Genomic DNA, 17,918 nt, shown 5'->3' with positions numbered 1-17,918 from the left:
CTTAACTCCAAAAACCAAAGTGTCACAATAAGATTGGCATGTCCCTACCCTCGTGTGTCGGGTCACCGATCTAACAAACAAATTCACACTCTATGCACACTACTTAACATTCTAATTATGGATTTGAACAGGAGGGCATTCAATTTTACTTTTAACACCAAAATTTGTGTAGGAGCAGGACATTCAAATTTTCAAAGTTCTTTCACGTGTTTGCTCCTTCATGCTCCCTCCTGGCAGTATTGTCCATTCACCCCTGAGGGTTTCCTCACTCCGTGGCCTTATTGGCCTCTCACCAGGTGAGTTCAGTCGGCCCAGTGGCCTAATCTCTCAAAGAGTTCTTCGGCCCACTGAGCCCACAAAATGGCATGAATCTTCGGCCGCAACGGCTCACAAAAGCACTTTGGCCTCAATGGCCCACAAAAATGCTTTGGCCCATATGGCCCACTCACAAGCAGCAGCAGGCAACAAGCCCTGCATTGGACAGCAGGTGACACAGCAATGATGGCACATGATATCGATGGTAAGCAAAAGCAGTTTGGAGGTGTTCTTGAGGACACAAATGGGTGTGATGACCTCAGACCAGGTGAGATGGAGTGTACCCTTAACCTCCCTTGCATGACTTGTTTTGGTTAAGTTATTTTTTTTCCTTCCCTTTTTTTTTCTTTACTGGCAGGATGGTGTGTTTCTTACTCAAACGTTATTTCGTGGGTGTGTGCTCATGACATACTGGTGGCCTCTCCAGCAGTTGGAGAGGGTGACCTAGCCTGGCCCTTGCCAACAAATTTTCCCATCAACACTACTCGTACCAGGTGTCACACATGAATGGTGCGGAGGAGAGTCCATCGAACCAAACCTAATACTTTTAGCTCGAGACAATGCAACAAACCCTGCTATGGCTAGAATGATCCTAATGACCCATTTTTCCTGAGCTGGCACACTGTTCTATTCTTTTAAACCTGGGCAAGGCCCTTATTTGTCTTTTTTCATTTGGTAGTGCGAGGCATAACTCGCTGGTTGGGGAGTGTGACTACTACTAGACCTCTTTGCCTGCTTCCAATCGGGGGTGGAGGACACCCAGCGACCTCGGGGTTCGCCTGAGCATGCATCTGGCGCTCCTAACGAAGGGGTGGCTCTCTAGCCCCCATACTGTGCTCTCATAGCACCCACACTGTGCTCTCCTGGCACTGAACCTACCGTGCTCTCCCGGCACTAAACCTTCGGTGCTCTCCTGGCACCTCTGACAGCCTTCACCTGCCAGGAACCCCCAAATCCCTGGTGCCCTATTTCCCAACTCACCAACTTCCAATACCATGTCACACTACCAGCCAGTATCCCCATACCTTGGCCTGCACCTACCCCTCACAGTCCGACTGCACAATGGAACAGCAGCCAGAATCCATGTCAAATCCTCGAAGTCCCCCTAACCTACACTAACTTGGTTAAGAGACTCCTACCGACAGGGTACGTCGTTCGCACTCACTCTCCTCATTTGCACAATCACGCCATTCACCCAAACACTTTAGTCATTCATTCCACAGTGCCACATATTATGATGATGATGATATGCAAGGTGGTCATATTTGAGCCATAGTTGAATATTTAATCAATCGTCAATAGTTGTGAATTAATCAGCTGTCAGGATTCAAACCTTGCTTTAAAATGTTGCTTTAAATGTTCCATGTTACCCAACTGTTTTTGGGCAGCACCCAACTGGTTTTTGGACAGCCTTTATCACCCTTCCTGTTTTTCTGCGGCAGCGTGCCCTTAGCGTGCCCTTGGAGGGAACTGTTCCTTCAGTGTATGCCGCCCACACATTCCTATTCTTAGTCATCACTAGAGTTTCGCCTTTGTTATCAGCATGTGCCAGTGTAGGAATATAGGAGGCTTGGAAAGTTGTTAGTTTGCAAGATAAACTGTTGGGTTGCATATCTGAGAGTTGTGTAGGCAGCTTGGAAACTGTTGGGTTGCATATCTGAGAACTGACCGATTCAACTTTCCTTAGGGCCCCTAGGGAGGGGGGGGGGGAAGAAGCCCACTGCCACATTTATTTCCTTATTTCTTTATCCCTTAGCACACACTTTTAGTCCACACCCAGTTCTGCTTTTGTGTGATTATATATATATATATATATGATGGTTTTGAAGCATAATCTCACTGTGATTCGGAGGCGCCTGACTGAAGGGTCACCGAGTCACATTCCGCATGCGTGTGGTCTTTGGAAATAAAACGTGTAATTCGAGGATCCTTATCTGACTCTGTCATCTTACTCGGCCGGGTGTAGAGTCATAACAATTGGCGATGAGGATGGGATTCGACTGATGCTGGCGGTGTGGACGGTGGGACTCCGCTTGGTGTACAGCGATCGCATGGGTTCAGCTCAAAGGTACGTGACGATCGCACGTAGGGCACCTAAAATAGGGAGCCCCAGTTAGACGAGCGCTGTACACTTGGTGGGCAGTGCCCTGCCAGACGCAGCTCCAGGATCTGCTCGAATCAAGAACTGTAACGGTAAAAACATATGAGGTGATTCGAATGCGGTTTGTCTGAAGAGCACAAAGGGGGGGGGGGGGCTGGCAGGCAGTGCTATTGGAACCTGGAAGGGTAGAAGATAAAGGTATCCATGTGAAATAAGGAGGGAACAGTTTGGAATCCTGTACCATAGAGAGGGAAGGTTGGAGGCCTTCATTTGGGATTTGAGGCTAAAGGCAGTTGTTTGAAAGGGATTTCGGTCCCGACGTAAAAGGAGAAACGATTTGCAGCTATTAGGCGGTTGATAAGATAAGAACAAAAGATGGGGAATAAATCTTCAAAGAACGAGAAGATACCAAAAGGAACAACATTGAAAGTTATCAGTGACAAAAATGGAATCGATAACGTAAAGGGAACACACGACTGGATGAAGTGGACCGCGGGGAGAAAAGATCCCTTTCCGCTGACTGGATCCTTAGATCCAAAGATATTGAACACAGTGAGTAATGCTCTGACAGAGGGCAAAGCAGGAGGCCCGAAACAAAGTGGACAACACTGGAAAGCATTGGCCGCGTGGCTAAGGGAGTCGCAAGTCGAGACAGAGCATAGGCAACTCAGACTAGAAGGGACTGTGAACCAACGAAAAATGCAAGACGAGGAACGACAAGGGAAACTAAAGCAAGCGCTAGACCAGCTAACGGAAGTTAAGACACAGGGAGAGGACAAACAGAAGGAACTGGAACAAGCACTAGCGCAGCTGACGGAGGTCAAGATACAGAGTGAGGAGAGACATGAGAAGTTGAAGCAAGCGTTAGCACAGATAGCAGAAATCAACGACGACATAGACCGAAAGACGACAACACGACTTGGGACGACAAAAGGAATTTACCCTGTCTTAGGGGTGGACGGAGCAAGAGGAGGGACCGACATTCACCAGTTCCCCATGATGCAAGCGGCAGGGGGAGCTTGGGTTTGGAGATCATGGACCCCACAAGACATTAGGGGAGTAAAAGCTAGCATGGAAGAATGCATAAAGAAAAACCCAAGAAGGGCAATTCAGATATTACACGACCAGATAAAAATGCAGGGGGAAACCAGGACGGACATAGGGTTTATCTGCACTGCTGTGCTGCCTAGCGCGGTTTGGAGCCCGCGTTCGGCAGTATGGGGCGTCAAACGAGGAGAGGAAGATACCACTTTAAACCGATATTACCCAGAGGGAGCCGACCGAGAAGCACAGGCGCGTACAGGGGTAGGGTACAAGCCCTGATGGAAGAACTTGCGACGGAGATGGCCCCAAGGGTAATGGATTGGCAGGCAATACAGGATGTCACACAGAATCCCAAGGAATCACCTGCGGAGTACAAAGCATGACTGTATGAACAGATCGAACTGCACTCGGGATTTAATAACATAGCACAGACGCCCCTCCATTTCCTGAACACTATGTTTGTAGATGGACTGTGCGACGAAGTAAGGCGAGAGGTGAAGGCGGACATGCCAGGGTGGAAAACGGCTGAAGTGGATGCTGTGTTTGAAAGGGTGAGACAGGCCTGGCAGACTCTAAGAGAAGAGGAACGGAGGGGAAAGAAAGATGCCAAAGCTCTGGTTGTAAGAAACCTCAAATTGAAGAGCCGTAAATACGAAGAGAGGGAAGGAAGGCCTCACTGGAACAATCCAGATTGGGAACCCCGGTATGAAGCCGAACGGGACCAGCGGAGACCTTGGAACCGAGAGAATGAGCCGCAAAGACAGGGAGAATGCTTTAACTTCGGTAAATATGGGCATTGGAGCCGGGAGTGCAAGGCACCGCCTAAACAACGAGGCTGGGGCTCACGGCCACCACAACAGCAGGAGAGACCAACGGCGCCCCCTTGAGAATATGAGAGGCGAGGGGAAGCAGCGGAAAGAAACTATTGACATGAGGACACCGTGGTGGCTCCGCAAACAGAAACGCGGAACATAAGGGAATTGACCACGACCTTAAACGTAGAGGGGAGACAAGTAACATTCCTGGCAGACACAGGGGCAACCCGGTCAACACTAAAACAAGGAGAGATAAAGAACCTGCCACTCTCAGGCGAGTCAGTGAGTGTGGTGGGGGTTTCGGGACGGAGAGAGGATATCCCGATTTCGGACAAATTACAAATTGAAGTAGGTCCCCTGCGGGGAGAACATGCATTTTTGGTAGCTAAACACACCCCGATGAATTTGTTAGGAAGAGATTTGTTGTGCAGAATGGGATGTACGATAACGTGCAAGCAAGACGGAGTCTTCATAGATGCTCCGCTAGCATTGCAAGAGGAAGTAATGACCCTCATGATGACCGAACTTGGACCGGTAGTCTATTGGTTGCGGATTGTGTCACAATAGGGAAGAGATAAACTGACTAGGGATTGGAAAAGTGCGAAAAGATTGCGGGACGTAGAGGAATGGTTGCGTAGCAACGACATTGAATTGAAAGAAGTGGAACTGCCTTTGCACTGTATGGTCTATTATGACGAAACAGGGCAAGATTTTGATTACTTGGATAGAGTACATGAAGATTACACCGCCACACGCACTTTGATGACACCGCTTTGTGGATCGGAAAAGAGGGAGCGGCAATGGAGGTGGAACTAACTGCCAAGGAACGTGAGCTAATGAAGCACAGAGAAGGACTTACCCCACACGTCTCAATGGCGGTCAGTAAAGGACATAGTGCCGGAGAATTGGGAAGAATGATGACCAGATTGAGATGCGCCCCAGAACCACTAGAAAGGGATAGTGAAACCCAGAGCACTTTACAGGCCAGTCGACGGGGGGATGGATGGAAGGTATGCTTGCCTGATCAGATTTTGACATGTATACTAGAAAGACACGAGATGAACAGCAAAAGGCCCCGCCGCCAGGCCAACAGAGAAACGAGAACGGAGGAAAGATTACAGGAAGTACCTGTCGAACTATGGACACGACATCCGAATGATGTGGGCAGAGTGCTAGCCGCAACGCCCGTGTCCATCCAGATAAAGGAGGGGATACCCCTGCCTCGAGTGGCTCAATACCCGTTGCGCAAAGAGGCAACAGAGGGGATCGCTCCGGTGATAGCATCGTTACGTGACCAAGGGGTAATACCTACTAAAAGCCAATGTAACACACCAATCCTGCCGGTGGAGAAGCCCGGGGGAAACAAATGGAGGTTCGTACAAGATCTGCAGGCAGTGAATAAGTTTGTGAAAGCGTCCTTTCCCGTGGTGCCACACCCTGTTACGATACTGTCAGGGGTGCCGTCCACTGCAACGCACTTTTCCGTGGTAGATTTGTGCTCGGCGTTCTTTAGCATACAGCTAGCCAAAGAGTCGCAACACTTGTTTGCCTTTAGCTACGACGGACAACAATACACCTGGACCGTACTTCCACAAGAGTTCTGCGATAGTCCAACGCTCTTCTCGCAGGCTTTGAAGGAGGACTTGGAGGACATAGAGCTCCCGGAAGGATCAGTAATGATACAATATGTGGACGATCTGTTGGTATGCTCGGACAATGAAACGAAATGTAAAACGGACACTGTAGCGCTGTTAACAGCTCTCGCCCGAAAGGGCCACAAGGTCAGCAAAGACAAATTGCAGTTCTCACAGCCAAGAGTGACGTATTTGGGACATATACTGGAGCAGGGGCAGAGAAGCCTCGGAGCTGAACGGGTGGAGACAATCCTAGAGCACCCAAAACCCACTACATTGCGACAATTACGGCGGTTCCTCGGGATGACGGGGTACTGCCGGCAGTGGATACCTGATTATGCAGTTTGGGCGCGATCACTGTACGACATGGTAAAGGAGGCAGAGGGGGATAAGATCTCCTGGACGAATGGTGCGAACAAAGACTTTGAAACATGTAAGCAGGCCTTATCAAAAGCACCAGCATTGGGGCTATCGAACTATGATCTTCACTTCACCCTATTCATCCACGAAAGGGGAGGGTTCACCCAAGCGGTGCTGACGCAAGAACACGGAGGGAAAAATAGGCTGATTGCGTACTACAGTAGTCATTTGGATTCGGTCGCCGCCGCCTATCCCGGGTGCTTACGGGCAGTAGCAGCAACACAATACGCAGTAAACGCAACAGCGACGCTGGTTTTGGGTTCTCCGCTGACTGTGAAAGTACCGCATGATGTGGCGGCGCTGATACGGCAAAACAAGACACAACATATATCCGCGGCACGAGCAGTTCAACATGATTTGGTACTTTTGCAGGCAACTAATATAACGATCGAAAGATGTTTGCCACTGAACCCAGCCTCCCTAATGCCAACGGGCGATGAGGGAGAGGCACATGTATGTGAACGAGTGCTCGCAGAAGAGACAAAGGCGAGGCGCGACCTACAGGAAGCTCCGATCAAGAATGTGGAATTGGAACTGTTTGTAGATGGAGCGGCGAGGAAGAACATATGGGGAAAAACGATCGCTAGCTTTGCAGTATGCACCACAAGCGCCACCTTGAGGAAACAATTGTTACCAAAGGGATTTTCAGCCCAGCAAGCTGAGCTGGAAGCGCTAATATGCGGATGTGAGCTGGGTGCGGGTAAGACATTGAACATATACACAGATTCCAGATATGCCTGGGGCATCTAACATGACTCCGCCGCCATTTGGGCCTTGCGGGGCTTTAAGACGTCCTCCGGGAAGGTTATTCGACACGGGGACCTGATCAAACGACTAATACGAGCAGCACAAGAGCCGCAGCAGATTGCAGTGATTAAATGCAAAGCTCACACAGGAGGGACAGATGAAGTGTCAAAAGGCAATGAAAGAGCAGATTTAGCGGCAAAAGCAGTGCTCGATGAGGAGGAGGCGAACCCACAACCAACAACCGAACTTTACGTGGAGCAAATGGTTGACGGCCCACAAACGCAAGAACAGCTGAAGGACCTGCAGATCTCCGCAACTATGGAAGAACAGGAATCATGGAGGGTGAAGGAGGGTGCAAAGCAAAACACACATGGAGTATGGTTGGATGAGCGAAATAGGCCATTTGTACCCCGGATATTGCTACCGTGGCTAGTCTTCACTGCACATGCGCAGGGCCATATGGGAATAAAAGGAGTGACGGAAATGATTCGTCAAACCTGGAATGCCCCAGGCGTAACGACAGCAGCAACAGAGGTGGTTAGCAATTGTGCGACCTGTGGTAGACATAATAGGAAGCATACCGCCAAGAAATGGGGAGCACACCCACCCCCGTCTGGACCGTTTCAACACCTTCAGATGGATTTTATAAAAATGCCGGCATACAAACATCACCAATATGTGTTGGTAATCGTGGATATGTTCTCTAAGTGGGTAGAGGCCTTTGCCACTACCAACCAGGAAGCTGATACGGTGGCCAAACTGCTTTTACAGGAAGTAATTCCGCGATTTGGGATTCCAACACGACTATCCTCGGACCAAGGGGGGTCTTTCACGGCTAAAGTGATGGCAAAGGTAGCCGAAGGCTTGGGTATTAACCAGAAACTACACTGTCCGTACGACCCTCAGTCAGCAGGGGCAGTAGAAAGGGAGAACCAAACCCTAAAGCAGACGCTTTCCAAACTCTGCGAGGGCCAGTCAATGCCCTGGCCAGACGTGCTGCCGATAGCGCTCATGAAAATGCGAGCAACAAATAATGCCACGAGGGGGCTCTCGCCCCACGAAATAATAATGGGACGTCCTATGCAGTTACCGGCCTCGGCTCTGCCAGATATGGGAGATTGGGATTTGTCATGCATGACCGACGGAATGATGAATTATTGCAGGACACTCACTGCTACCATTAGGACCTTTCACTCGCAGGTACAAGAAGCGTTGCCGATACTCGCTGGAGACCCGTTACATGATTTCCAACCCGCTGAACGAGTTTGGGTGAAAGAGTTCCTGCAGAAAAACGCCCTGCAACCCAAGTGGACCAGACCCTACACTGTACTCTTGACCACGCTCTCGGCCGTCAAAGTGAGAGGTAAGAGTGCATGGATACACCACTCACACTGTAAACGAGCACCCAAGGAGGCCGCCGAAACTAGGGAACCGGAGGAGGTAACCCCAGCAGACGTTCCGGCTGTGTCCGATTCAGTCTTTTACTGAGATAGTGAAGACGACGATGGGATGGAAGACGTGATATCTCTACAGGGACCCCCTCCACCGCTACCAAACCAAGACGGAACCGGCCCGGCAGGACAGGGTGAGATAGTGCGGGAAGGCCCACTGCAGGCAGAGCCAGGCGCCCCACCGGACCTGGGACTGGAAAAGGTAGACAACAGAGACCCTGGGGTACTGGAGCTAGAGCCAAACGCCCCGCCAGACGTGGAGCCGGAACCTGAGCTGGACACCTTGCCGAACGTGGAACAGGCAGGTATAGACGACAGGAACATTGTAATACCAGAGACAGTGACAGGACCTTTGACGACACAACATGCAACTCCTGGTGCTGATGCTACTCCTTTGCGGGGGCGGCCTGTCACAAGATAACAAACTGACAGCCACAGACCCTGGGAACTATACACGCCTCCTACACCTCGACCACGAAAGGTGAAACGGGAGTGATTTAACAACATGGATACAACGAAGCAGGAGATAAGTACCTAGAGAAAAGGTGACAGCAAGTAAATATGCAAATTTTGGGACAACCCATAACAAGGAGTTAGACACAGTAAGTGTCTTTTCAGTTAACCGCACCAAACCTTTTTCGTCAATGATTCCACACCCAATAGACCGAAAGACACCACTGCTCCGACCTCAACAACTCATATAAATATCCTGCATCCTAGCGGATGGGTCCAATGACTTGGTAGAATGACACAAGGAACTTAAGGCCATCATATGGTACTGCATGATAGCGGGGCGGGATCTCTTGGTAGCTCGACAAGTAAAGAAACAGAGAGGACAAAAGGGGTCCCACACGGGGCAAGGATATGAATGGGGCCCGCACGCGAGTCTAATAACTAGAATCCCAGAAGTACCGGATGACACCCAGTTGGCATACTTTTGCCGCGTTCTATGGAGCAATCACACAGCACGGAGTAATTGGATACACTTTGATGTACGCAGACAGGGGCCGCCAACAAGACCTCCAAATACCTTTGTAGCCCTAACCACAGAGATAGCAAACATTGTGAACCGGAGTGAGCGCTGGGTGTGCCTTAAACCACCATCTGGCCTCGTGACCGGACTTCCTCTTTTCGTGCTACCATTAACCTTCTTCAATCATATAACCGGACCAGTGGAAGGACTCGAAGCTAAGACCTCAGCCCATGGTTACACACAACGGGTCTATGCAGGGAAAAATCCGAGGGCTAATGTAATGGTGGTGCCATCTCCCCTATGGGTTGAAAACACCAGGGGAGCGGTCTGTTTTACAGGACAGGGAGCAAACAGAATGGGGAAATCAGATTGCGAGATTCAACTTCCCCTCCCGAAATCGGCTGACCAGGAAGTCATCGCTGTTAACCCAGACACCCAGGTAGAGGAGCAAGTAACATTCACAATAAAAGCAGCCTTACATCACGACAACGGAATGATCCCGCCAAAAGGCATTCACTTAGTCTACGGGGACAAAGCTTACCCCTACCTACCAAAAGGGTGGGAAGGGAGTTGTTATTGAGCTTCAGTATTTCCGGACAGCAGGATTAAAACCACTTTTCACCACACCACTGCACAACCACGGTACCGACGCAGCGCGTCGGGAACGAGGGATCCAGAGGGATGGGCCGGTGTATCAATGCGCTTGGGGGTTATCAAAGGCACCTGGTGGGAGAAGGCTATTGGCCTTTTCATGCCACATGCTGGTACTACTATTAATAGCATTAGGATAGATGAGCTTTCACAAGTTTTGGAATATTTAGGTAATGTAACCAAGGCTTACTATAAAGAATTAACAGATATGTTAGTATCAATGCGCGCTATGGTAATGCAGAACAGAGTAGCTCTAGACATGCTTCTGGCGGAACAAGGAGGGGTATGCGGGATGATTGAATGAGAATGTTGCGTCTGGATTCCGGACCCGAAGGACATAACTAATCGTGCGGTGGCCCGAATTAAAAAGGTGGTGGAAGTTCTCACTAGCAATCGAGTGGAACGTGAGGAAGGTTACGCATGGTGGAAGTCGATCTTCCAGGGCTGGGGAGGTTGGTTGTTGCGCCTAATAGGGTCAGTGCTTTTAATCATCGTAGTGGTAATTTTTGGGGTGTTTCTAATCAAACTTCTCATTACCATTTGTCTGAAGAAATGCTGCACAGCGTCACCCCTCACCCAGGCCATTATAATAATTAACAGCGAACTCTCTGTTGAGGACGACTCAGCCAGTAATGCGGAGATTGACGACCAGGGCCTTCAGGGGGAACCCAAGGTAGATGTCATACACATGGACCTAGGCCAAGGTCTACAACCTTTCCTCTTTGTTGGAACAGGTAACTAACCCAGGAGAGAGTGCATGTTGTTTTGCCTTCCAATGCAAGATGTGACTCCTGCGCTGGACGAGCTTACACCCGTGCCTTGAGTGTTACTTTTGCTACTTGCTTATGTAGAATTGCTTAAACAATAGTATTACAACTGCTGCTGACATAAAACAGTATTGCATGTCAATATGGTGTGGACTTGGCATAGAATTTGTATACTACAGCTTAACGGGAGACATGCGGCAGTGGGCAGGAAAAAAGGGGGAAGACAAAAGGTAACGGAAGCTAACCTGAACCACCGGCAGTTGGGGACTTCTCATTTGGAGAATGTTGATGGCTATCCACGGCATTCGTAAATCCCGTTTGGCAGGCGCGGGGGCCTAGGGGTAGCTGCTACAGGAACCAAATAGGGGTCCACTCGGTTGGTGAGTGTGGGGGAAAAATTTATATTAATGTATTTTAAATTGCAACAAATGGAGTTTCAGAAATGTAACTTTTATGCTGCAAGTTGATTTGGCTGTCATTTCTGGCCAAAAGACTTTTGCCCTAAATGATAACAAATGTGTTGTTCTGGAGCAGAGTGACCGAGCTGATAAATGAACCTTTGCTTAGAAAATGTACGAAGTGGCTTTTCGTCTAAAGGACACGTCGACAGTCTGGGTGAATATCCCCCAACCTCTCTCTCACGAAAGTATAAAATGCTTTGAAATCTAAAAGTTTGGAGGACGAGCACGTGAGGAAGTATAGTTTCTCAGTGGCTCGTACTCCTTGGAACTGGACAAGTACCAAGTAAGAATAAAACTCTCTGATGTAATGTAGAAGTGAATTGAATCGGGTTGGTCTAACTGTTAACTAAAGTAAGAATAAATGAAATAGAACCAAATAATATTGCAAACAAATGGGGATTTTTAAGTTCATTGTACAAGGGTGAGAAGTGTATGGTGTATAATTAGGAAATAAATTGTTTCACAAGTAAGGACTTGTGTGGACATCAGTTTTATCAGTGTCGATAGGGTTTTTTTTGTAGGATTTTAAAATCAAATCGGACAAACGTTAAACTCTGTCTGAAGTCACATAGGATTCCACAATCGGCCAGTTAGAATCCTTCAGGAGGACAACGATCACAGCAAGGTGGGTTTTTAAAAATCCACATCAGTGAGTATCAGGTATGGCTGGGTATGGTCAAATATGACCAAGGAGGGAACTGTTATGATGATGATATGCTAGGTGGTCATATTTGAGCCATAGTTGAATATTTAATCAATAGTCAATAGTTGTGAATTAATCAGCTGTCAGGATTCAAACCTCACTTTAAAATGTTGCTTTAAATGTTCCATGTTACCCAACTGTTTTTGGACAGCGCCCAACTGGTTTTTGGACAGCCTTTATCACCCTTCCTGTTTTTCTGCTACAGCGTGCCCTTAGCGTGCCCTTGGAGGGAACTGTTCCTTCAGTGTATGCCGCCCACACGTTCCTATTCTTAGTCATCACTAGAGTTTCGCCTTTGTTATCAGCATGTGCCAGTGTAGGAGTGTAGGAGGCTTGGAAAGTTGTTAGTTTGCAAGATAAACTGTTGGGTTGCATATCTGAGAGTTGTGTAGGCAGCTTGGAAACTGTTGGGTTGCATATCTGAGAATTGACCGATTCAACTTTCCCTAGGTCCCTTAGGGAGGGGGGGAAGAAGCCCACTGCCACATTTATTTCTTTATTTCTTTATCCCTTAGCACACACTTTTAGTCCACACCCAGTTCTACTTTTGTGTGATTATATATATGATGATTTTGAAGCATAATCTCAATGTGATTCGGAGGTGCCTGACTGAAGGGTCACTGAGTCACATTCCGCATGCGTGTGGTCTTCGGAAATAAAAGGTGTAATTCGAGGATCCTCATCTGACTCTGTCATCTTACTCGGCTGGGTGCAGAGTCATAACACCACACACCCAGTCAACAACACCATCCAACACCTTTCACGTTTATGTGAAAACAAAAACACACCAGTCCCTCGGATCCCAATTGGTCATCAAATTTAACCAGTACACTTTTAATAAAACCCCAATCAATTTGTCACTATGTCCATCATCCGCTGGCCTCCTCGACACTGCCCTAATCGTTTATTTCCAACAATTGAAACGAAACATCAAAATCTCTTCACCAGCCCCATGGAACCTCTGCATGGTTCCAACCAGGCATCTCAGTCCTTCCTCAAACAAGCCACTCTTTGTCATCCACTTGTTTCAGGTGTGTTTAACGCTCTGCCTGTAATGTCTCCACCACTTTTTTTTTAATCACCCAAATCCACTCCTGCCACTCATCCCTTCTGTCATCTCTCAATTCGCAATCACTCTCGATATAATTTCCAATCAAAATTTATTTTCATCCCAATTTGGCGTGCTACTCTGGCTCATTGGGAGTGAGGGAACGAATCCCTCATTACCCATTACATGACCCCGCCGCCTTTCCGCCACGGCTCAAAGGGGTCACGTCTCAAGTGGGGTTGTGGTCCACCCCCTACTTTCAATTGGTTTCTTTCATCGTTTCATCGTTTCTCATCGTTTCTTTCAATTGGTTGACTTCCTTTTCCTGTTCCATTCGTCGTTCTTTCACTATCTCTACGTACTTCAACCTTGCTTTCTTCTTTAGTTGTTCTTGTCCTTTTTGTTTCCTCTCCCACTGTCTCCCATGTTCTTCCTTCTCCAATCTCGTCGTTTCCTTCAATTTACTGATTTCCCTTTCCTGCTTCATTCCTTGTTCTTTCACCATCTCAGCACACTCCAACCTTGCTTTGGCTTCTAACTGTTCAAGCTGCACAGTGTGGTTCCTTAACGTTTCATTCTCCTTTCTCTTTCTTTCCTCTCTTCACATCCTCAGCTCATTTTGTAATTCCCTCTCCTTATTTTTGGTGTTTTTGTAACTTGGAAGCTCTTTCCCATAATTTCTTGCTCATCTCCGTACCTATTTTGCATTCTTCCTCCCTATTTTCGTACATTCTCTTCACGTATTCCTCGCTAATTTATAGTTGACGTGCCAGTTCATTTCCCCTGCACTCAACTTTCCGAAACTGTCCTGACTTTTCCAACAACTCTTCCCTCCTTCTCCTCCGATCTTTCCCTTCTCTTTCCATCTCCTGTTCCAGGCTTTCTCTTATCTGATTGCCTGATCTTACCTCTTCCTTCAGTTGTTTCAATTCCAAATCGTGTTCCCATTTTTCCTTTTCCAGCTTTGTTTTCCATTCTTCCTCCAAGCTCTTCCTATCCTAGAAGTTACTAATTTGCTCCTCCTTTATTCATTTGTTCAGTTCGCTCTTCTCTTGTTCCAACTTATGGGTACTCCACTCTACTTTCCTAATTTCTCCCTGTAGTTCCTTGAACTGTCTTGGCTTTTCCAACAATTCTTCCATCAGTTGTTTCAATCCCAAATCGTGTGCACATTTTTCCTTTTCCAGCTTTGTTTTCCATTCTTCCTGCAAGCTCTTCCTATCCTGGGAGTTACTAATTTGCTCCTCCTCTATTCTTTTGTTCAGTTCGCTCTTCTCTTGTTCCAACTTATCGGTACTCCACTCTACTTTCCTCATTTCTCCCTGTAGTTCCTTGAACTGTCTTGACTTTTCCAACCATTCATGGGTAATCCACTCTGCTTTAATCCATTCTCCACGTAGTTCCACGCCTGTGTTGGCTAAGTCCTCCTCCAGCCCCGAATTCTTTCCTGTGCATCGGCCAATCACTGTGGCTCCCTGTGCACATAATCTTCCCGAACCTCGTCTGTGTTGGCCAAGTCCTTTTCCAGCCCCCGAATTCGTTCCTGTACATTGGCCAATTGTTGTGACTCCCCGTGCACATAACTCTCCTGAACCTCGTCTGCATGCCGTAATGCCTCGTCCAATTTAATTTGCAACTCCTCAATATAATTCTCACCACACTCCACATGTTCCCAGGTATCTGCCAATCGTGCATGGATCTCGACAATGTACGTGTCGTAGTCCTGCTTCGCTTGTCATGAGTACGTGGTTTGAACCGGTGGGCGGGAGCGTTTTCTTCGTGCCGTGCAGCTCGTTGCGCTATTATTAGCCCACTCCCGCTTTGTGTCGCACCGAGGTGAAGCCGCGCCGCCATTTTGCGACTCCATTTTTCCTTATAATTTCGAACTTTTACACCCGATCCGCTCAAAATAAAATCAAAGCAAATTTGGACGTTTTTTTTTTTGTCCTCTCACGCCTCTCGTAACCAATGTTCGGGGTGCGAAATGCACCACATGTCCAAATATTCTACTCCTGACTACCAGTGTTATGGATTCAGCGGTGGCGGGCATTCGGACGATGGCGTAAATCACTCTCCGTAACCAGCCTGGGTTTTCACACCGTACTCTCGACAGCCAAATGCCACAGATTCGGCACCACCCTAACCCCGCCGTCTCCGAGGTTATAACGCCGGCTGGTTTGGCACAATTCTCGGGTTACGCGTCTCAGATCACGATACCAAAATACACCTGTGCCTTGCCAGCTGGGAGAATAGACCCCGGTTACAGACTGGTTTTGTCAGACCGAGCGGAGTCTACCAGTCTGTAACCATTTTGGTTTTTATATCCAAATCGAGCGGATCGTTCCTCGGCGCGGCACGAGTTAATTCAAAGCAGTAACTTCATATGAATCAGCCAGATATATTGCGGACACATCGGGAAAACACGACACAAGCAAAGCATTCACGACAATGTTATAATCAATCTATAACCCGTTCTTAACTAGGGAGCTACGGATTACGGGTTTCGAAGGGGGCCCTAACGAGATAAACCTTAGACGACATGCAAACAAGACATAGACAGCATGCAGACAGGACACAGAGTACTTGGTGATGTTTCATGGACGAGAGGAAAGTGTCAAAGGCACGAATGTGGCTCGTGACAAGCCAATGTCGATGGATTCAAGCACCCAAGCTCGAACATGTCACGTGGCAAAATGGCGCTCGTCCTCCTTTTGTCGCACCGCCCACGCACGCGGCCTCCGCGCATTCTGACCCCACGTAAGGTCGATGGCACAAGACCGTCAGATTGATGGTGGGTTTCAGCTGGTTTCACACAAGGTCCAGCATACAAGTCCAGGCCAAATCGAGGTGTTGGGCTCCGTAGGCTGGGTCCACGTGATTCGAAGATGTCGTCGAGCCGTGAGGTGAGTAGGGACAGTCAGAGGCTCTGTCACTGGACTCCGGATGAACCTGTCGATGTGCTCCTCACGAAAGCCGATCACGCCCCACCTCGGCGCTCAGTTTCACCACTGCCGATCGCAGACTCGTCGCGCTCAGGTTCAGCTTCTCTCCCGGCAGATTCACACTGCCTTTCCTTTGCTCGCTCGCCTAGAAGCCCACTGCAGTTTTACTTCTTCAGTTTCACTTCTCCTTTTCGGCCCTTGCTCGCCTCAAAGCCGACTACAGACTCACACACAACCAGCCCTATTCAGCCGATTGCGCCACACCGGTGCTCAGTTTCACCACCGTCTTCCCGGCGCTCCTGCAGTCTTTTCCTTCACACACTCGCCTCAAAACCGACTGCCCAACTCTGTGCTCTCAGTTTTATCACTTTTTCTTTTTGGGATGCGCCCCCTTACGAAGCCGACAAACTCCTCCCTTCAGTTTCATTTCCTTCTCTAGGCCACTCCCCCTCTCAGCATGCTGGGCGGAGTCTATTGTCCAGAGAGAGAAAGGAAGAAGAAGAACCTGTCGGTCCACCACCAATGTACGAACAATGAACAGCCTCTTACATCTCCCGACACACATGTAGCGTCCATTTACCGAACAACCTGGCTAAACATGCATTTAATGGGGGATCTGGGCTATTCCTATATTTAATAATACACGAAGGGCCATTTCCGCAACAATATCTTAACGGTGGTTATGTCCAGACGGTGGTTATGTCCAGACGGTGGTTATCTCCGGAAGTGTCTGGACGGACCCTCTCCTCACACTGCTTTACCTTGCCTTCCCCTCACGCTGCCTTCCCTTCCCCTCCACCACCCCTCCTCACAAAACCACCCCTCCTCACTCTACCACCCCTCTTTCTTTGCTTCCCCACCCCTCCTCAGTTTCCCTACGTCCTCGCCTCTCTCTCTCTCTCTCTCTCTCTCTCTCTCTCTCTCTCTCTCTCTCTCTCTCTCTCTCTCTCTCTCTCTCTCTCTCTCTCTCTCTCTCTCTCTCTCTCTCTCTCTCTCTCTCTCTCTCTCTCTCTCTCTCTCTTCCCCCCCCCCCCACAGTACACCCATCAGCGAAGCGACGGGTGGTATTTGCGAGTATTCATTAAGCAGCTGGAGTGGGAATGCAACACAGTCTCAATAGGCCAATTGGTCCTTTTCTTAATCTTAGTGTCCAAGAACATTTAGTCGTGTAATAATATGCACATGGATTAATTATTTTAATTTATACAATTGACTTAATACACTTACAATGTTCGTTCCATGTTCAGATGGCTGCGATGAGTCAAAAAGAGAAATTGGTCGCTCTGTTGACAAACACCTCCTGTTAGGCCGTCACGGACAATTCGAACTCCACCACACCACCATTAATAAATAACGCGACAGCACACTCACGGACTGCGTGTGAACATTGAGAGTGGACGCTCTCCGTGACCAAATCGCGGCTCCGAAGATTACCGAGCAGCCATTGGTCAATTTCAAAGCTGTGGGCGGAGCCTCGTTCTCACCCAAAAACCATCTGCTGTTGCTAACGTAACCTGACGCTCCCTTCCCGCCAAATGAGAACAACATGGGAACTTCACGGAGGTCGTTGACTGATTTGATGATGATAATGGTGGCTGGAATAGAAAGAACAAGTGTATTGGATGAATGAAAACTAATCACGGACGTGATAAGTCGCCAATTCCGACAGACATCCTCCACAGCGGACAAACTGGAAAGACTTTTAATAAATACAATTAATTATCAACAAGTCAAAACGACCTCATCGCAGCCCGGACCAGTCCGCGTAATTGGGTGAGGCGTGAGGGGGGTAGAAGGGTGAAGGACTAGTCGGATGAAATGAAAGAAACTTGCCGGGGTTGGTTGA

General features: G+C 48.4%; 1 protein-coding gene across 2 annotated transcripts in view; it reads right to left on the bottom strand.

Moving 5' to 3' along the window:
- The window catches only part of LOC147026626 (uncharacterized), a 121,466-nt gene extending 104,029 nt beyond the window's left edge, over window positions 1–17,437 (bottom strand). The window contains exon 1 of one of the 2 annotated variants that reach the window (XM_085882254.1): window positions 17,300–17,437. The gene's annotated coding sequence lies outside the window, so the exon portion shown is untranslated. The remainder of the gene's footprint in view (window positions 1–17,299) is intronic. The other variant, XM_085882257.1, reaches the window with a different exon arrangement.
- Window positions 17,438–17,918: the final 481 nt, after the last annotated feature.

This window comes from Eptatretus burgeri, chromosome 5, assembly GCF_056783735.1.
Source record: "Eptatretus burgeri isolate ZD-2024b chromosome 5, Ebu_testis_v1, whole genome shotgun sequence".
Lineage (NCBI taxonomy): Eukaryota > Metazoa > Chordata > Myxini > Myxiniformes > Myxinidae > Eptatretus > Eptatretus burgeri.
The sequence above is the reverse complement of the archived record's forward strand: the minus strand, read 5'-3'. Positions and strand labels throughout refer to the sequence as shown.